This window comes from Cygnus olor, chromosome 9 (assembly GCF_009769625.2).
Source record: "Cygnus olor isolate bCygOlo1 chromosome 9, bCygOlo1.pri.v2, whole genome shotgun sequence".
NCBI classification, from domain to species: Eukaryota; Metazoa; Chordata; class Aves; order Anseriformes; family Anatidae; genus Cygnus; species Cygnus olor.
The window spans coordinates 7,198,935-7,221,271 of record NC_049177.1 but is presented as its reverse complement, the minus strand read 5'-3'; the positions used below and the strand labels follow the sequence as shown (position 1 = coordinate 7,221,271).

The window sequence follows — 22,337 nt, the reverse complement described above, 5'->3', positions numbered from 1 at the left end:
GGGCTGTCTCCATAAGCTGGGGCTGCTGCTGCTGGAGCCTGCAGTAAATATTCAGCTGTTTTACAGCTGGCAACTGTTAAAGTTGGCACAAGCCCATGTAAAATGTTTAGATAAAAAATAAATACTCCTTTTTCTCTCCCTTCAGAGGTAATCATGTTAATAAATATCAAGAAGAACAAACAAATAAATCAGTGGTGAAGATTCATCAGTAAATACTGTTATCTCCCTCATTTAATTCACAAAGCTGCAGAAGCCAGGTGCTTGCAACGCTAACAGGCATCACTTTTTAACAGCAAATCTACTGAACTGTAGTGGGGCTGTCTTTATGGTATGTCTTTATTTGTTTGCTGAAGTAAAGTGGTTGTCTCCTTGGCACTTTGAGCAGATGGTCTGGGTTCTCTAGTTCTACTGAGAACTACGTTTGTAACTAATGCAATAGCTGTAATATCATTTTATGGTAAGGTTAATTTTTTATGAAGGGTTTTATAAAGTAGTTTCTCAAAGTTGGGACTGACCTTTTTTGAATTCTAGCTACAGAACTTCCTGCACCTGAAAATGGTGGCAAACATTTTTATATCTATGCAAAAGTCATACTTTTATCATACTTTATGGTTTATCCTTCTGATTTTCCCAGGTTCTCCTACCAAGTGTTGCACAGCTCATGTACTTGTAATACACTTCACATGCTATAAAAGCAATAACATCAATGCTTTCTCTTTAGATGTTACCACACATAAACAAGATAAATAAGGAATTATGCTTCATGAAGTAGGATGGAAACTTATCTTCATCACAGTTTTATCCTTGTTGTCATAATTCTGAAGCACTTTTAGCTGTCCTTGCACCTTCTGAATTGCATAAGTGCTGCTAGGATGAGCTGCCCATTCCATCCTTTCATCTTCCTCTGAAATATTTCTTTAGTGTGGTCTTTAAACAGATGTTTGGTGGCTAAAAGATAGAAACTTATCAGTTTCATATAGCACAAGGATCTCAGGAAGTGAGAGTCTTGCTAGTTGGGTACTGAGATTTTGCTCCTGACTGCCTCAGGAACTGACCAGAGGGGAATGTGGCTCCAGGAGATTCGAGCAGCAGGCTGGACTCCCCCTCAGAGTGCCTGTGTATGGCTTTGAGCTTTGCCATGAAGCTGCTGCGTAACTGTAGATACAGAAATCTTCCCCAGCTAAATTCCTCTGCTCAGGCCTGTTTCTGTCTGTGTCTTAATCAAGACCTTGTGATACTGACACCTCAAGTTCTTACTCCAAGAAGAAATAGTCCCTTCTGATGCTGTATGTGATGCTGTATATAAACATAATTTCTTTGGCTTGGAAAAAGCTCAGGGGTACTCTGTTTTGAAATATTCCTGTAACCTGGGGCTAGGGGGGCAGAAGGAGAAATTGGACTGGCTGTATTCTCACATGGATCAGTGCTACTTTAGTTCTCAGACAGCAGGTTTTAGATGTGAGTGGCTGCCCAAAGAACACAGAGCTGAGAAGAGGCAGATTCCCAGCAGATCTCAATGATCTCAGCCTCATTCACTTGAGTGGAGCTGCCAGTTTGCTGCAGGATTTGCTGCAGGAAACTGGCAGAGAAATGGGGATATCAGCAAAGACATTAATCACGTGTTGCACAGCAGTTTGGCATGTGGTCATTTCCTACAAATTACCCTCAAAAGCTTTCCATCTTGTAGCACTGAGCTATTAACGCACTAAACTCTATGCAGTGTCTTAATAGGATTCCTTCTGTACGCAATGTATATAACATTATAGTGAGTAATGCTTGTTTTCGTACATGTGCATGTAGGAACCAAGGGCCTAAAGAACAGCAAATGGTGTTCTAGTGTTAAAATGTCAAGTTTTCAGAGTTGTCTTTGTGCCTACAGAAGGCTCTTGAAGACAAGAAGCCATACTAGGTGAGAAGCTTCTTCAGGAAATATAGGGGAGGACGGAGTGGGGTGGATTTTCTGCTCTATCATCAATGTCCATCAGATGTCATGCCAAAAAGTGTTTTTCAGTCTTATAAATTTAGAATTTAGTGGAAGACTTCTGCTTATCTCAAAGTTCCCCCTTCACATCCTCCTTAACCATACCACTCTCCTTACCTGTAACTTATCCGTGCTTTTGCCTTCAAAAAGTTGCCGGGCACATAATTCCAAACTGAACCTCATTAGCGGAGGGTACTGTGAACAGACAAAGATCAGGAAAACAAACCAACACCTTTTCTCAGTCCTCTTTCATCTGAGGAAGTTCAGGTCCTGCTAGCAATTTTCACAGCAGCTAATAAATCTTGCTCTTGGGACAACTTGTTCTTATCTTTGATCACGTTATTGAGCTTCAGAGTACTGTATCTTCCACTCCAAGTACCTTCCATTTTGCCTGTGTTTACAAGAGGATGCATGCTTCTAATTTCCCTTTCTCATCAGGTATCAGTGGGAGTTTCCATCCAGCTCTATCAAAACAGATGCCCTGGGGAGGTCTAATCCAGATTCCTTCTCTTTTCCAAGTTCATTGTAGTTAGTCATACAGTGAGAATCAGATTTCCTTGGGGGAAAAAGGGCAATATGATTTTCTTGTTTCTCCATCAGGGTTTTTGCTATGTTAAGCGTTCCGTGTTGTCTAGCACAGAGTGGGTACACAATGCCTCCAGTCAGATGATAGTTACATCCAGCCTTACATATGAACCATGTGTAAAGCTCTTCCCAACTTCATTTTCAAACTTTTGCAGGAGTTCCTCTGCTGCCCATGTTCTCAGTATTTTCTATGTTAGCAATTTTTAATCCCTTTTTTATCTTAAAATTTTATATGCACATATTTCCGTATTCCTGTCCCCACATTTCTGTAGCACTGCGATACCGAAACTTTGAGTCAATAGGAAAGTTTACTTAGACAGCGGAGAGTCCAACACTTAAGTCAATCATATGATGTTCATTTATTTTGGGGGTGGGGTGGGGTGGAAGCCTGGATCTTCTGGATTTTCAAAATATTAGAAAACACTGTAGGATTAATTTCTTCCATTAAGAAAAAATAATGGAAAAATTGGCAGGAAAAACAAATGTTTATATGTATGTTTTTTGTCCTCCTCCAGTAAAGTAATGAGGCTTTTCTATTTAGTCTTTGACAAATGATATTTTAGTTCCTAGTGAAGCTAAATTTTTCTGAGGAGCTACAACAGCAAATTCGGGAAAATAAGGTTTCCAGAGCAGGAACTGGACATGAACATAATAAATAAATGAATAAAAAGACGAGAAGAGTTCTTGTGCATATTATGACTTAAAAGCCCGCTACTAAATCAGAAGCACACTAAGCACACTTGGGTAACTCCACTGAGGCCTCTCTAATCTTGAAATGCAAGAAACCTTGCATACAGAAGTTTTGGAGGATACATTTCTATTTTGTTTCCGTAAAGAAGTGACGCTACTTTAGGTGTCCCCCTCTGTGTCTGATGCCCCCTGCCTCCTAGCTGCCCTCTTGCGCTTGTCTCCTTGGGACCTGCAGGACAGTTGTGTGCCTTTCCTCATGTAGGCAGCAGCAATGCTCTCAGCTGCCAATTGCTGATTTACTTCATATATTCCATAGTTTCACGTGGCCTAGTTTTGCGCCATGAAACACAAACAGTTGCAGGATATTTAATTAAAAACATGAACATATAAACTCAGAAGAAAGCACAAAGTGGAATTTACAGAGAGAGCTGAGAATAGCCGTGGCCATATGGATTTCATTGGGTATGCGCAATATGCCAATACTGTCTTTTTTCGTTAGCAATTATCTGCTCTCTATTTTCTAGCCCTCTAATTCTTGTTTTGCATTTAGCATCTCAAAGCCATTCAGGAGAAACATACTTTAAGCATCATTACTACACAAATTGGTAAGCTGGGTGTAAACATTTTATAAGCAACATGTTCCATTTTTTTAATGGAAACATTATTTCACAGCTGCTGACTTACTGGGTCACAAGTTAATAGTGTCTCTGCTTAGCAGTGAAATTGGGCTATTACTGACTGTGTCATCATGAGTTAGGCTACTGTGGATTTTTCATTTCTAGTAGTAGTTATAAATACTGTATCACCATTGTGAGCCTTTCTCTTTCTGTCATAAAGTGTATTTGATGCATCAGGGATCTGTTTTCTTATGGAATATCAGCTATAACTATTTTGATACTGCAATTTGAGCATCATATTCAAGGAACTGATTGTGTTAGGATGATAAGATATATTCCTGAATGCACTTCTCATTTAATAAGAAACAATGGATAATGTTGTCCTTCATGTTTTTAATAATATTTTAAAAGAATGTCCAGGGAGGTAACCTGAGTGATCTGCTGTTGCCTTGAACTAAAGCCATAAGAAAAGAAACTTCAAGAGACTCTGGGGATATCTGCTGGGGTGGAGGGGGGGGCCGGCTGCTCGGGGATAGGCTGGGCATCGGTCAACGGGTGGTGAGCAATTGCATTGTGCATCACTTATTTCGTACACATTATTACTATTAATACTATTATTATTATTATTATTGTTATTATTTTCCCTGTCTTAATAAACTGTCTTTATCTCAACTCACGGACTTCACTTTCCCGTTTCTCTCCCCCATCCCGGAGAGGGAGGGGGGAGGGTGAGCGAACGGCTGTGTGGTGTTTGGCTGCCAGCCGGGCTAAACCACAACAGTCCACTCCGGGATGGGGGAGTTCTGCTGTGACTTTCCTTGCTGTCACGAGAGGGGGAAACGGCACAATACGTGCATCTGCAAGTCCAGGAAAAGTGAGAAGTGCTTTGTTGTTGGAAGCATCTGTTTAAAGCAAGCATTCAAGGTGTAGCACAGATAATCGCTGTGCACATTAAGACAGATGTTGAAATACTTATTAGCATCCAGCAGCATGCTCATAAAGTTAGGACAGCCCTCTTTAGCTGGGCTAAACCACAACAAGAATAAACTGAGCTTCATAACATCCCTATGGAGCAAGAAAGTATCATTATTCCCATTTTATCAAATGTGAAATTTAACATTTTAGTGTATCTTATGGGCTGTTATATATACCTTACATATTCTGATCTTAAACTTGTCACAGAATGGAATCCTTGTGTCCTTTGCAGGATGAAATTCTCGTGTGATGCTTAGTGTCCATGCTGCTCTCCTGGGGGTCATGAGCAACGTGACTGATGGCCTTGGCTGACTGCAGTTGACACCAAGGGATCTTTTCTGAATGAGGTATGAGGCAGAATGCCTTCTCTCTGCTACCGGTCAGCTGCCAGAAATATGTACATTAGTTCCTGTCTTTTTTCCCATCTGTGTGGAGTTGAATTTCTAAATCCAGGCTGCCTACTGGAGGTTCAAGCCAGCTAAAGCGGGGCCTTTACAGCTAGGTAAACTGGAAAGCTCACGTGAGATACACAAAGCTGGTACATCCCTATGTGATTCTGGGCAGTGATGGTAGATGTGAGATCTTAATCTTCAAAGACTTGGCTTCATATTTATATTTGCAGACACTAGGGAAGCAATAAACATCAGCTGTAAGGATGGGATGTCTTTGTAGTCCTGGCTCACTAAAAGTGAATAAGCAATGCAAATCCCTAGGCAGGTAAGCATGATTAAGACCTATACTGTCTTGTTCCAGTCCAAAAAGCTGAACAAATGAATGGGGGGAAGGATTCAGAAAACTAATCCTGAGATGAGATCAGTCAGAGTCTCTCCTATGAGTATTACCTGTAGATGCTGGGAACATGTGAACAATATGTCTTTCCATTAATGGTAAAATATTAAATTTAATAATACTAATAGATAGGGATAATTGGCCGATCAGTGCAGTACTCAATCACTATCCCAGAGAGCAGTAACTGTTGGGTGATGTCTAGGAGAGACTGCCATGACCACAGCAGCCTTAAAGCCCTGGTATCAGGATCAGCCTGAAATGGGTTACTGGAAGGTGTCAAAGAACCAATGACCAAAACTGTGCCAGAAACAGGAAAAAAAGAAAAGAAAAAAAAAAAAAAGATGAGAAACGGCCATGTGTTTTAGCCAAGAGACTTGTAAAAAAACATGTGTTAGTGATAAACTGTTGGCTAGAAAGATAGTCGGATAGTATCTTGGTCAAATTGCGTTGTGCTAGAGCCCAAACTGGCATGAAATGGCACGGTTCTGTTAACTTTTCTGGAGTATTTTATTATTTATTTATGTTTATTTTCAGTAATTTGCAAGTGGTTAGGATCTGACTTCTCACTAACTTATTATTTTGAGAAACCCCTATTGGGATCTACTGGGTTGAGGGCAGCAGTGTTCTTTGTCTGCAGCATTTATTATAGACTCTGGATTGAAAGATACTACCTTGGCTTTAAACAGTGGCACTAACACTTGAAAAAAAAAAAGTGTTTCAGAATTTCTTACATCTACTGCAATGTTCCGTTTTTTGAGTATTTCTAAAGAAGAATGTGAAGAATTGTAAGTATTGCAGAAGTAATTACCTCTGAACTCAATGTTCTTTTTGCTCAGCTTCTCCTTTTTCTACTCACTATTTCACAGCATTATGTCCAAACTATTTAAACATCAAGTGTTTGTGCAAAGCATGCATATAGCCATTAAGGTGGAAACGTGCTTTTAATACTAACGGGAAAAGGTGTTCCCATAATATGATAGTTATTCAAAAGAAATGGGAAGAGGGTAGAGAATGGTCTGGTCTGTTTAAAAAAAGATCGAAGGGCTAATTTTTGTTTCACTGCTAAAAAGAGTTCATGATAATGAGGCTGACATTTGCCAGTTGTTCTTCTCTATTTTTTACTCAGAAGGAATCCTAACTAGCCTTGGTTATAGATCAGGTCATTTAAGCTTCACTCTTCTTTTGGCCTGCTGCTTAACGCTGGATTTGAAGGGGAGTTTGTTTTGTTTTAACAGTTGCTACTCATTCCTTCCAAAAGTGACCGTCTCTTTTCTTTCTTCTCTTAAAAAAAAGAGGTGTGTGTGTGTTAGATTTCACTCCAAGCTGTGTATGTTTTTGTGAGCATGGGAGCAGGAGGGTGAGATAAATAAACTAACTGTATCCGGTGAATAATGCTTATCCATGGGGTGAAACTTACACAATGTGGTGGCAGGCTCTCTATGTAAATGGTATCAGAAGCTGGCTGTTTTTCTTGTTGAAGAACAGTAGTTTAATGCTGACAATTTATTTTTCATTCTGGTACAGCTCAGCACCTCCCAGGATGGGGGAATGTGGTCTGCAGTGCTTTTGTGTGCACTGTTTGCATTGGATTTGGTGAGAGATCTTTGCAGATGTGCCTGCACATCTGCAACACAATGCCAGCAAAACTTGGGTACTTGAACTTTTATTTAAAGTAGAGCGTTTTCCCGATTTTTGGCCTGAAAGTTTTCAGATTCCATTCTCTGTAGTTTAGCTGAGGACCCCGGCAGTTCACCCCTGCTCTTCCGATAGCTAGCAAAATTAAGCAGATGTGTATGGTTTTTATTTGCTCGATGATGCTTCAGAGCAGACATAAATAAACAAAGATATTACTATGATACTTAGAATTTTTTCTCTTGTTCCACTACCTTCCAAAGTTTAATTAATGTGCACTAACACTAAACAACGGAGATTTGGCAATTGGTTGTGTGAATAAATTATGATCAGATGTATTTAATTATGGATGTGCGTGTGTGTAAGAGAACAGAAGACATCTAAAACAAATATGATGCGCACAAGGGATATGAAATAGAAAAGACATTCCTTAGTGCTAAAAGCCATAAACTGTTGGTCATTTCAGTGATTTGTCACCCCTGCATTAACCACTGACTCAAAGTGTTAATGATAAAAGCAGATAATTATAATGCCATCCCCTAACAAAGAAGCTGTTATACCAATAAATAACAGGCCCTATAAAATTGTCTTAAATTTGTGTTTGCATGGCAGACAGCATTCAGTAAGCTCCTGTTAGCTCTGGAGAGGTTTGTGAAAGGGAACTTCTTTCTTTTTTTTTTTTAATTTTTATTTTATTTTATTTTTATTTATGCTGTAATATCAGAGAAAGAAACAAAGGGTAAAACAAGAAGTTGTGTGAAGTGTCTAAAGTGTCTAATGCAGAAGGTCAGAGACAACACAGTCCTCTAAAAGGCAAAGGCAAGTCTATGGGATTGCTACAGAGCTTGCCATGGTCAAGCCTCATTGTTTCTTCAAGAAGGGAAATATGGTAATGAATTTGATACCCAGTGTGATACTTTCTACACTCGATTCCATATTCTTTTACTTAGCAGTAACGAAGTACTGACTGCTGTATGACACGAATTTAGGAAGTGGGCTAGTGAGAACATCCTGTAGCTGTTCATATAGCACGGCCAGAACCACATTTAGCTAAGATTGTCAGTAAGGCCAAAGAACAAACTAGCTGCTAAATTGATTTCTCTCTTGCTACAGAGACTGTCCAATTAGAAATACCTGGAACCTGCTGCCAAGGAGGCTTAAGTCACTGCAGCTCTGCTGCTTCCTCAAATCTTGGGCTTTGCTCTGCCTTTGAGCTCTACAGTATCTATCACAAGTATGGTATGATTGCAGCAAATAAAACGCTGTGGAAGGAGAAGCTGTAGGCAAAACTCTTGGGAATGTTCAGTTTGTAGCTCAAGGAAGACAGCCCCTCTTCTTTGTGCTGCAGAAGTGCCTTCCTCCTGGTATCACTGAATTAGTGTGATGTGACTCTCCCACTGCTCGCCCAGTTTTCCGGGTCAACAGGGAAAAAAGCAGCCATGGCTCCTTCTCCATTTTTCTGTTTGTTTTTTTTTTTTGTGAAGGAGAAAAAAAAAAAAAAAAAAAAAAAGGCTTTATTTGCTCAGTCTGGCTCCAGGCCTGGGGCAATGTGTACAGAAGCAGAAGAGAGGCACAGTGCTTGTGACCACTCTGCTCCCTGCTTGGTGTGGGGCACAGCGTGGAGGTGAGGGCAGCCTCACACTGGCCTTTGACATGTGCTGGCATCCCACTAGCATTACACTGTCACTGTCTCAGGTACACTTTTTAAAGGAAATTACCAGTGCTGAAATAGGTGAAAGAAAGAAGCTTCATGAAATAAATACGGACAGCGAAAAGAAAATGAGTATAGCTGTTTTCTGATTCTAATTAGTGCTTCAGGCTGAGCATATTGTGAACATAAAACCTTGCAGAAGAAAGAATTATCAAGACAACACCAGTCATCAGTTCAAGAAATGAAAAGGCACTTACAATTTAAAAAACAATTTAGAAATATAGTTATTTAATGGAGCTTTTTTCTAGAGAAAATTTAGCATTTCCTGCCGTACTGATATTTAGGTAAGATAAATATGAAGCATTACTGGTTGAACAGAACTAGTTACTACTGAAAGCTTCTGTCCCCTTCAACCAAATCCACTTACCCTGAGCAAAATAACAGAGATACACTTGCTTAGATTGCAATGCAGTTTAGGGAGAGAGTAGAAATGAAATTGCTCTTAGCCTTGATTAATGTTGAAAATATTGATCAAATGGCTTATCTGCCAAAAAGGAAAGGCTTGTGAGTGTTCTTTGAAGATGGAGCATGGGTTTAGTAGCAAGATTCTGAAAGGCTGTTTGCAAGTGAGTTGATATGAAGGGTTTTCTTTCCTAAGGACACCGGCGTTTGTTTGAAAAGGTTTGGCTGAAAACAAACAAATAAAAACAACAAAAAGATTTTTCTCCTTGAATATTATTTTTTCTTCTGCATATATACACACATCCATATGGACTTGTGGCTGTGTTACTTGGTAGAGCCCATTCAAAGTGCAGATGGCTGAAGAAACATCTGTGGCCACCCAGTCCTGGAGCTGGCTGCACTGTGCTCCAGGCTCTGAGGCAGCGCAGGCTTCAAGAATTGACCCTAAAATACTAATTTTCTTTTCCCATTGTCTTGGTTTGAACATTAACTTCCATCTTCTCTGCCCGTTGTTTACTTTCTGCTCTCTGTCCTCCTTTGCTGTTAATCCTATTGCTTCCTGCCACTGACTTCCTGACTTCTCCACTATCCCCTGCTGATGTTACCATGTATCTGGTTTTATGCTGTACCTATTCAATTTCTTGTGCTTGTTGGCCTTTATTGTATTAAGCACAACACCCAGAGTTTCTTTCTTGACATGTGTGGGATGATATATGGCAATAAGTTACTTCACTGAAAACTTTCCTCAAAGGATTATCCCTCCTGGGTGAAATGATTGTTTCCTCTGTTTCAGATTAACCACCCTAGGAAGGAAATATTTCATGCTTCATTATTACCATTAATCTTCCAAGGTGCCCCTCTGAATGAAAATCCATTGTTTTGTTTAACAGAGAGGGTCACCAATACAAGTTAGCTAGTCTAATTATACTTTTAACAGATGTATCTGTCAGGTTGCCTGGTGTTTGGTAACATAACATCACTGAATATTATATTGCAATGTAAAATATATTTTCAGCTTGTTATGCAGACCTACACTTTTTTCTGTTAACTCTAGTAAAATGTGATGGCACTTTATCTGCTGTAGTGCACAAGGAAGTATATTTACCTTTCAGGGTAGCAGGAGACTCACCTTAGATGCTATTTCAGGAACATGAATGAATAGTGGGAAAGGGAGCATGCAGTTCTGTGCACTTCAGACAGTAGCAAAAATCCTCTTTTTCTTTTCCTTGCAGGGAGAATCAACATCAACAAACATTACCTCAGTTGTGCTTTCTACTTGCTATTGTTGGTAATGATGGCCTGTGCTCGGAAATGCCTTTTTGTTTGAGAGTAGCAGGAGACCAAATTATTCGCGTCCTTCATGCCTCATGCCCCTTCCTGACTCATTGCCTTTGGAAAGGCAATGTAAGTTATGTTCTGCAGCAAAAGAAATATTAATTTGCAGATGCTGCTTGCTCATTTCTTTAGGCACTTAAGTAGTTCTGTAAGAGCTTTGCATGAATTAATATGTAGGATGTGCCAAACTCATTATATTTCTCCTATGATTTATAACTTCATCCTTTGCCTTTTTCAACCAAGAAAGCTCAGGTGCAGGAGAGCACTGTAAAGTGGAGGAGCTCGGGAGGCAATGAGCCAACATGTTTCATTAGCCGTGTGCGCTGTCTGGTGAGGATTGCTCAGCCTTGTCAGTCCTACTGTGTCTTCTAGGGTTTTTGTTATTTATTGCCCATAAAGCAAATAAAAGTACTCCTTTGCCACTGACACAGCCAGAGCTAAGCGCTGTGCCTCTTACTTCTTGGCTTGTGATATGTTTTTAGATTTTAAATGCTTATACAGGAATTGTCACTTATTCTGAGTTTTTACAGTGCTTAGCAACTTTCAAGCCACTCTAAGGATTAATAAATAACAATCATATCTTTCTTCCTTACTATTCTGCCCTTTTTCGTTCCTTTTGCTCCCAGAGAAACTCCCACATGTGCCCATCACACTCCTACTGTTTCCAAGTCAAACACTAATAAGCTTGAACATGCTGGAATTAGGTTAGCCTGGGTTTCATTTAGTTTCCTACATATTACAGTATGGCTTTAATTATATGGTATCTTTCTTTTCTGTACTCTGCCAGCAAACCATTAGCTCTCAGGGCTCTCTTGGCACCACAACCACCCTGCAGGCCCTGCTCCCAGCTGGCTCCCCAGCGCTCCCCTCGGGATTTTCTTCCTCTTCCTCTTCTGTGCCCGCAGTGGAGGGGCAGACTGGAGAGCACAGGTGTCACAGGGCCTTGCTCTCGCGTGCTGCGTGCCAAGCACAGCACTCCTCTTACAGCAAACACAAGCGGAATCCTTGTTGGCCCCTGAAAAGCTGTGATAGAGCTTGCTCAAAGTACACAGAGCTTAATCTTTAGAGCTCACTTACATGTTTTAATAATGAGTATAAAACACCCGCATGCAAAGTGAAATTTTACAGAGGCTGTTTCTCAAATGGACTTGAGTAAACTTCGTTGGAGATGAACACAAGTGCATCTCTGACCCTTTTCAAGTGCTCCAGAACAGAACCGTTCTAGAGGCTGAACAGTACAGATACGAGAAAGTTTTAAAATGAAGAAAACAAATATAGAATAATGTTTGGATTTATTTTTTTAAAGGCTAAAGAGTTTTTGTTGGAACTTTTTATGAAGTAGAATCCCAGCAAAACTTTAAGCCAAGAAGTTTAGTTGGTGTTTTGGGAATTACAACTAAATCATAGAATGGATTGGGTTGGAAGGGACCTTAAAGATCATCTAGTAAAAAATGGTGTATGATTGAAACTGTTCAGTATTCTCAATTATAACAATGTTGCTACTAATATAAAGAAACAAAGATATATATTTCTATCCAAATATTTTTTCCTAAGCTTGGTACTTGCAGCCTATTGGATTTTACTCTTTGGAATCAGATTTACACACCTGCAGGTTTATCACATTGCTTGAAATAGCTATGATTCTTATAAACCATGAAAAAATTAAACATGGAAATTATTTTGTTTGACAAATACGTTAGGTTCCTGCTTCCTCTCTGGTGCTCTCTAAGTAATGGATTCTGGTGCTCATGGAGGGCTGACGTTTGTGTGAATATCTGGGTTCATATGGAACAGAGCATCAATTTTAAATCTCTATCGGAAATCAAAAAATCTATTAGTCATTTCTGTGTCTTTGATATCAAAAAGATCTTTCTCTTTCAGGCATCTTCCCATCTTCCTGTCTTCCTTGCATTAGTTATGGTAAAAATAACATAACCATTAGTTATGGTGAAAAGGGAAAAATCTCTCAATATTTTTATTTTTCAGGACATATACCTCTTCCCTCCAGTTGTGGTTTCATAGCACAAAGCAGAATCTAGAGACCCTTAAGAGGCTTGAATGCAAATAATGATTTCTAATAACCACTACAGTAGTGATTGCCTTTATTGTTGTTTTAATAGGGGTCAATGTAGTTAGAATGAAGAACTCAAATTTAAAAAGGAAATTCAGGAAAGTAAGTCTTTGAGTCTGTAGGATGTTGTTACGGGCAATGAGAAATCCTGTACTGTCAGTCAACAGCCTGCCAGTTGGTAAAATGGCAGATTTTGTCTTCTGTGTGTCTCAAGGTGTGGTTCCTTCTCCCTGTTGTATGCAGAGCTCCCCACGGATTTCCAGGGAGTTTGCCTATATGATTAGAGTGTCTCTGGATAAGCCCAGTCACGGGCTTGAGTGGGTTTCCACTGGGATGTGGCGTAAGGGATTGTTAGGAGTTTAGATGTTAAGTGTTCTGAAAGAAAACTTAAAAATAAGCAGTCAGGAAAGCACTGCGTAAATTTTAATATAAAACTTATAAAAATATTCACAGAAACACTTGTGGCACTCCTGTAATGCTGCCTAACAGGCTCCACTGGTGGTTTCAGTTAGTCTGGGGGGTCTAGAAGGTGGCACCTCCCTCTGCAGGTCTGGGCTAAGTTTTGCTCTGTGGAGGCAGGCTGCTCTTGGCTCCTGGGAGTGGGGCTGTAGCACAGGCTGAGACCGCAGTATGTGTTTATCCTCATGGTAAGCCAAGGCGCAGACATGTGGGATGGGGCTCTGGGTTTGTCTTCTCCCCATTTCCCAGGGAATTAGGTAGGGATAACATCTTGGGCTCCTCCTGCACATAGAAAGTGTCATTTTTAGAGATTCTTAACTTCTGCTGTGTGCTCGTGTGAAGATCACCTATGCTGTGGCCTAGGCTGATAAAAATACATTTAGGTGAGAATGACACGTTCTCTTTCAGGGCTTGGTAATTCTCTTTTCTTATCATGAATTTACTTTAAGCCTGTCTTTGTGAAATTGCTCATTTCTCAAGGTGGATATAAGGTTTGGCTCTGCCTAAAAATAGGGGAATAGTACACTCTGTCCTAGTGAAAAAGAGAAGCCATAAAGTTGCGGTACCAGAGAGTTATTACCTCTTCATAGCGTCCAATGTATGGTTGGTGCCCACAGATTATGTAGGCAGATTGTGTGCTTTGTTTTGCAACCTTTGAAGCTAATGGAACCTCAGAGATGCTCCTGAATTGATCATATTAACTGAAGTGCTATCTTGTCTGGAAAGGCTGAGGGAATAAGAAACTAAATTCCCAACTTTGTCACTGATGGAAGAATACTCTGATCTTCCTGTGCCAATTGCAGAAAACATCGCCTAAGGATGTAATACAAAGAGCAAAGAAGAAAGTCCCAGCACTGTTGCACAGACTGATATTATAGTCATTGTGCTTGCTGCAGAACATTGCTGTTGTATTTTGTAGCAATCTTTTAAATATTTTTCTTTTTCCCCATTTATTTAAGATGAATATCCTTTTAAGTGAAAAACAAGGCTGGGGAATACAAGGGAAATCTTAAAATCTTCTGTTAAAGTCTTGATTTATTCTGATCTGCCTTTATTTTATTTTAATTTGTTCTCCTGAGTAGAATGATCTCACATGTCCTTCCCCCTTCTCCCCCTCTTTATCATTTGAACATTTCCTCTTGATTTGAATCCCCATATCATTTGGAGCAAAAAGTCACCTGAGACAGTCACACAGCCCAAGAGCCAAGGGGCAATGGCCATTTTATAAATATAAAAACACTGTGTATGAAAGCTGTCAGGATATATTATGCATCTTTACAATAAGTTTCATTATTCTCAAATCACGTTACTGCATCTCTTACTAATGTCTTCTCAAGTGGCCAAATGAAGCTTTCCATCTTCCTGCTGTGTTTTATCCAGGTAAGACCAAAAGAAATGCGGTGACTGTGGAGTATCGGAAACTGACCATCTATGCCTTCTGACTCCTCCTTACGTAGACCTTGCTGAGATGTCCTCTGGCTCTTCCTGCAGTAAAAGACAGGTTATGAAGATATTTTCCCCACCAAACAAGACAAAACTCTCTTACATCAGGCTACCTGTGATGCTAAACCTTCAGCTAAGGGGAATGAGGCTGGTCTGAGTTCTCTCCGTATGAGAGCTGAACTCTAAACAAGAGCATCTCTTTCCAGTGTAGAATGAAGTTGAAGGAAAATACCCAGTAAGCAAATATCCATTGGCTCACTTCTGAGAGTAGTTTAGGTCCAAATAGGGAGAGGTCCTTAGAGCTTGCCGGCCACCCTTAGTCACCTATTCCTTATAAACCTGGTACCTCAGGATATCACTAATATATCGTGACAAGCGTCTAGGTCACTCATACTTCTGATGATGTGCTCATGCATTACCAAAAACTTGTGCATCTGTACATCTCTGAGAGAACCCCCTTACCCATTTATTGTGCTGCACCCAGTTATTTGATAAAGCAATCAATTTCTTTGTTGCTGCTGCCACACACTGAAAAGTTTCTGGCCATTTCTTGAAGAAAGAAAAACTACAAAATTGCTTGCTTTGAAGGACTGGGTTTTGTGCCATAAGGCAAAGTTCACAAGGGCTCAAGAGGAATAGTTCCATTAGTTAGAACCTGCAAAGACTTCCACAGTTAATTTCCTGGGCAGTATCACCTGTATACTGTGTATTTGACAGGAATACAAAGAAATTGGAACTGTAATTATTCCATCTTCTCAAGATAATTTCTAGATAGATTAGTTCAGAAATAGGAAATGGAAAAAGCATTTGAATGATTGTACACAGCTTGGTTTAGTATATTTCTTTGCAATCATCTTAGATTTGTAACACCTATATTTTATTTGACTTCTGGATTATCATATTAACCAAAATTAAAACACAGAGAATAAAAAATGACTGAATTATTAATATGCATTCATGACACCCCCACAGCATGGAAGTCTGATACTGCCACATGAAAAAGATAATGTGAAATTGAAATCTGTGTATACCTTTTCATCACAGCCCTGGATAAGAAGACACTTTAATTATCAGCACTTCACCTCCTTTAGAATACCAGATTTGGAGGGCAAAAAATAGCAGAAGCTTTAATCTAACTTTTATTAGGTAATCCTTATATTATTCTTACCTTTTTAAGCAGAGAAATTGTGGCAAAACAAAATGTAGCATGATCCATGTTTACCTATATTTCACTTATTTTTTTCAGTTTTTATTTTGTCCCATTCTTCTAACTTCTCACTTTCTGTGCTCATGGGGCCATTGCCTACCTCTCTGGGTACACAGGAGAGTCATTTATCTAAGGAGGATTATAGTTTTGACTTCCCAGGGGTCTGTGGAGACTACCAAATGCAGCTCTTTACCTTGAAAATATTTGCTGATGATAAGGTAAAGAGCAATTCTCTCTTTTTTTTTTTTCTTTTTTCTTTTTTTTTCTCCCCTGTTGCATTATCTAAAGGCTTGATCCAACTTCACACACACATGCATACACACACACACACACACACAAAGCATTACTCATAGTATTCATGTTCTTGTCCATCCACCTAGCAGTGTGAGGATTCTTGAGTGCACGACCTATGGTGGTTATAAACTGGCATTCTTAGACCACAGTTTTCATCAGTGGCACTCCTCTAAACCATACGGGCTTGACGGAAAGCTCTAATTCCTCACTTTTTTCATCACTTATTTATAAAGCTGTCCCGTTCGCTGGTTTGCTATGATTCGGTATGAGGACTGAGAAGTTCTTACTCTTCTGGGTGAGTCTCAGAGCTAAGCAGTGTGACTAATAAGATGACCAAGGGAATATCTCTATTTAATTACTTAGAGCAAAGAAAAAAAGAAAAGGTAATTAAGAAAAAGTAATTAAAAAGACTAATTTTAGAAACAAACAAAAATATCATCCAGAGAGCAGGAGTTTCGATCTTCCCCCTAATGTGAAGTTTCTCTTGATGTCTTCCTTTAGATGTTGTTTCTGTGAGGTATGCTACTTCTGAAAAAGCAGGAAGGGCTGAGCAAAGACACATGCAATTTAGCATTTTCAAGATAAGGAGGCATCTGCACAGAAGTCACATGCTTCATAGCAATTCATGGTCTTTAAGGTCATGAAGAATCATTATGATCATTTCGCTGAGCTAACTGATAAATATTTTACCTTCTGTTTCTATACACAGCTTCCAGTAGGCTGTTTTTGTTTGTTTGTTTGTTTGTTTGTTTTTGGTTTTGTTTTTTTTGGTCGTATAGCAGCTGGTCTCATGTTAAAGATGTTGTCTGTTGAAGAATTTCTCAGCTTTCTTGGTAATCTGCTCCAATAATTAATTCATTCTATAAAAACAAAATTCATCTTATTTCTAGTGTCAGCTTTTGGCACTTTTTCCTGATTCTTGTCTACTAAATTAAATGGCCTTGTAATTTACTTATCTTGATTCTATCTAACTGATTCCAGATTTACTTGATGTGTTTTGACAAAACTAATAGATTGAACTTTCTACTTGGTCTGTGCAAAACGTATTTTTCAGTTCTCTAGACATTCTGGTAGCTTTTTCCATAAAAAAAAAAGGGGCTACCGTCCTCCCAGTGGTGCAAAGAAGCAGTGTGGGGTGGCTCTCCTGCCCTCCTGCTCCTCTGCCCCTTGGGAACAGTTTTTCTGTTCCATGATGAGTGTGCTGTGTGATAATGTTCAGGGCACTGAAACCTGTTATTATTAAAAAATCTTCTGTAAAAGTTATTAATACATTTCTGGGGAGACCGTAACTGTGAGACTTAATTAAATGACAAGATGTTTTGAAATCTTTCTGTAGAAAATGCTGTAGTATAATTAATAAACAATGTGGTTCAGATTCTCCTGCATCCTTAAAGAGTTTATGGGGGCAGGCTGTAAGGGCAAGAATGTGATGAGGATTTTCTTGTAAGATTTCTCCATCTTTGAATGTATAGCTTATTTTACTTTAAACAATTAGGTACAAAAGTTCCTCATTAGCACTGTATTAGTGGGCCTTGCTGATAGAAATGTGCCTCCAGTCTGTATGTGCCTTTTTACCTTGACTGCAGTGTGATCACTGATTTTTGAGACTATTCACTGATTTTGTTACATTTTTGTGAAGGCAATTCATATCTCCCCCTTCTCCTTCAAAATAGTTTTTGTTCATTTGATCTCTTTATCTCTTTTTTTTTTCTTCTTCTGATAGATCTGTGACTTATAATGCAGGCAATATTTTGATTTTAATGTAAAGAGTGTTTAAAGGAGAAGAAATAATCAACTTGAATATGACTTTCTTTTCTAAATGCATCCTTTTTTAGCAGCCCATGTGCTGACATGGCCACACTTCTTCCTCTCAATAATATACATATATATTTCATATATTATTTTTCTAAATCTTTCTTCTGTCTAAATTGTGAATTTTATGTGTCTTGAAATAATTAACTTGTTACATATGCAGTAAATAGCTTTGAAAAACATTCATATTTGGTGATTTGAATTATCTTTAAAGGAACATACCATGTACAGCCCAAGCAGTTGAACAAGGAACAAAAGCACTGCAAGCAACAGATAAAAGGAAAATAGAGCAAAGCAATTTGTTAGCTGCAGTAAGCATAGTGAACACTTAGCAAATTAGTAAAGGCTTAAACTCAGAGGAAGTATCAGATCAGATTAAACACATAAGAAAGAAAAACCTCTTAATATGGTATAAGCCAAAAAACAACTGTATATAATATTATCTTTTGTTATAGCAAGTAGCCAAGATCTCTCTTGATTAAAAAATTAAAATAAAATCAAAATCCCCTTGATTATATCTGAAATACCTGTATTCTTTCCACAGTGTAGCTGGCTCTATATCTCCTCTGCTCTACCTGTAGCTGTTGTCCCTACAGGCTATTGGGAACGATCCCTGGCACAAGTTAGTCCTGGGACTGTGTCCTCAGAGCTTGGGGAACTGTGACTTGGCAGCAGCCAGCAAGGCGCCAGGGAGCAAGCAAGTGGTCAAGCAAATGGCTGACCAGCTGGCCAGTGCCTGAGCTCATTTCCTGAACATATTTTAATTAGGACTGTAGCTGAGACCACTGAGATCCCCTGTTCGCTCTGTGCTTGAATTTATGATCACAGCTTATCGGTCTGAGTCTTTGCACCCCAAAGTACCTGGCTACAAGTGATTCACAGCAAAGCTTCTTAAAGGAGGCCAAGTCACCGATTTGTCTAGTGAGAGCTCTGAGTATTGCTGTTAATATGCAGAATGAGTTCAATAAAAAATAAAAGTGGTCTTGCGAAACAAGTTTTAAACTTTATTATTCTGTATTTCACATACATGACTTAATTCAAACTGGATTAGGGATCTGATTTCTTGGCCTAGTTAAACTCACCAGAAGTTTTGCTCCAAGCCTTTGGACACTAGGTTTTAAGGCAAAACTCAAGAAAACCAGTGGTAGTTAATTCTTTGTGTCTGAAACGAGCTCTTTCTTTTTTAACTACTCATAGTACTGTAATAAATTATTGCTACAGATTAAATGGTTTTGTTACAATAGAGCTCTTTATAAGGACAGTAATTAATAATCTAGGATAAAATATAGTTTATATATTAGTAACTGGAGGACAAAAACAGGATTATCACTTTTGGGGGGATTGTACCATTCAGTTTGCTGTCCTGCTCTTCCTGTTCTGAGGTACTGTGAGAATTTAAAGTCTAAAAATTTAATATAGTTCTCATAAAAAAAAAAGTTAAGTTTTTCCTCAAAAGCCTTAAATGAGCAATGCTTAGTTTTGCAAAACAGAATTTCTAACATGAATGCTGTAACTATTTTTTGCATAATCTAGCGAGTCTCACTTGTGTTTCTTGTGTGATAGCCCAGCGAGTTCAACCCACTTCCTCTTCCCGGTACACACGAGATGAAGTAGTGTGTGCTCTTCTGTGGGGAATCTGCATCGTTTCTCAGCCCCGACTCCCCTTAACTCTGAGATCAGCTCAAGTTTCTTTGGTAGGAATTCCCATGTTGCTCGTTTAGAGCTCTCACATACCTGGCAACAATGGGTGCATGAGATCTGAGCATCTTTGGATGGTTTTCCTTCTAACTTGTGCCCATGATTATCATCCCCAAGGATCTACTAGCAGTACAGCTGACGTGTTTATAGACAATTTAGCAGAGAAAGCAGCACAGCACCTTTTCCACAGAACAACTGTTTTGAAGACTCTGGCAACATTCGGTATTACATCTTCTCAGCTATTTTCTAAACTTAGTGTACTATAACTCTCTGCGGGGAGGGTCAAATTTTACAGCTCTTTCACATATAAAGCTGTCTTTGATCTGGAAAATGTTGCAGAACTTTCACCTCTGTTTTTCCTTGGCTTCAGTTTTCCTAAATTTTCCTCTCATTCCTGTCTGATTTGTCATTTCAGAAAGCTGATTCGTTAACCTGCACTACATCATCAGATGCCTTTTTAGGGTGTTTGTTAATGTGAAAAACACAGAACCGTGCAATGCCATCAAAGGATGCTGTATTTACAAGTCAGCAATTGGGGCACATTCAAGACTAATCACAAATACACATTTATACATAACTTGCTCATTGAATACTATGGAGATACTGGATGATAGAAATGTTTTAAAGAAGGAAAAAAAAAAACACAAAAAAAATGGGCTAAAAATATGCATTTAATCTTCCTTGGAAATATTCAGTCATGAGCACATTGCTTGAAAACTGAGCATCTGAGTGACAACGAATGGGGTGAGGAAGGAAGTTCGTGCCCTGCTACCCATTCCAGGGTGAACCTGAGTGAGAAAAGAAAAGAGCAGGAAACTGATAGCTACAGCTATCACAGGAAAATGCTGTAGGATATCTCGTGCTCAGAGAATTCCCAGAGAAGTGGTAGCATGTCCAGAATTACAACCTGTCCCCAGTTCTTGCTTTTTATTTTTTATGGAGATTACAACACTATGTAGGCCTCACAGAGGTCTCAGTTCTGTTAATTAACAGTTTTATTGTATATCTGACATACCGTGGACTGGCAGATCTTCCTAACTCACTTCCATTTGTGCAGAAACATATTGCTCTTTCAGATTAATGATGCAGAAGTAGTAATTATGTTTTTATAATGGTTTTTGGTGAGATATCAGCTCTCTGTCAAAGAGTAATTTGTATGACAAGATACAGATAGAAACAAGACAGTGACTCGCATATAGTTTCTTAAGCAAAGGCTATAACAAAGGCTATGGTACTGGTCAGGTTGTTGCAACCTTGGCCTTTTTCTTTTTAACAAGAATGCCTTTTCATAATTATTTTTTTTTTCCTCAAGAGATTAATTTCTTCTGCAAATGCATACAAAATCCCTTTATGTTTATTTAGGACATAAAATATATACAATAAATTGATAGCAGAGTCCTTGCCTACATGCTAACCTGCTGAGGTTCACTAAGGCAAAATGGGCAAAGCTGGATAAGCACTAGAAAAATTCTTTTACCATTATTCATTTGGACTGAAAATTTAATTCAGGTTGACTTTATTTAACTCCTGCAAACATTTAGAAATTAAATTTTAATCACTTGAAGGTTTGCAGAATGTGAACTTCATATGTACACATTTAAACTGTCCAGGTGCTAGGAAGGTATTTAAGTTATACAGAATGCAGAAATGCTTGTCACCATGTGATTACTAAATCCCTGTGCCAGAGCAAAGATACAAAACCAATTAAACAAATCAGATCAATATTTGACAGCACCTTGTACAGCTAGGGTCAAAAACATGCACAACTATTATTGTGCATGTAAGGAGAAAAATGTAAGTGCAAACTCAACATCCAAGAAGTAGGTCTTTCTGCATGACACCCCCAGAAATAATTCCTCAGGCAAGGAAAATGGGGGAAGGAGGTCTATGGACAGTTCAAAGAATGATCCTAGAACAGCAAAACTGCCTACACTTCCTAGTTGTCCACTTTCAGGTTTTTAAATTATTTGATTTCAAGAAAAATGCACAACACTTACCAGATTGATGCTGATTTTCAGACGTGAAATCAACTACATATCAGTAAAACACATTTGAGTTTTGCATACAGTAGCAAGGAATGCTGTGCAATAGGAGGAGGTCTAACAAATAAAGTTGTGCTGCTGAGAAACCTCTGTCCACTTGTTCACTATACATAGTTCATGAATAGTTTAGTCTTCAGTTTAACCCTTGCCCAGTCCTATGGACTGAACAGCCATTAAGAGCTGGAGTGCACAAAGTGTGGTCACCCATCAGAGGACCACATCCTCTGTTTAATGCCATTTGTCAAGAATTCAGTTCATGTACTCTGCAATTGCTCCACAGTGTGAACAAGGCATGGCAGGCTGGGACGACAGTTTTGCTTGAAAAGTGCACCTGAGCCAAAGTAAAATGATAATCCGCTTTTTCATTCGTAACTCAATTTTATCTAAGTGTTTTTGTTTTAGTGATTTTAGTACCTAGTTTGATGCTGATCTTGCACTTATTAAAAAAAAATCAAACTCTCAATGTAATTGATATGCAATAAAACCATAAAAACATAAAACCAGTTGGTTTACTTAAAGGCAGGAACAGCTGACAAATAGAAAGCTTGTGCTGAATGTTCTAGATGCTCAATCACTCTCTTTGCTTGGCCCAAT

General features: G+C 38.9%; 1 protein-coding gene across 1 annotated transcript in view; it reads left to right on the top strand.

Moving 5' to 3' along the window:
• Nucleotides 1-22,337, top strand: part of CLSTN2 (calsyntenin 2) — a 463,158-nt gene that overhangs the window by 79,933 nt on the left and 360,888 nt on the right. The window contains exon 3 of the mRNA XM_040568122.1: nucleotides 5,081-5,195. The gene's annotated coding sequence lies outside the window, so the exon portion shown is untranslated. The remainder of the gene's footprint in view (nucleotides 1-5,080; nucleotides 5,196-22,337) is intronic.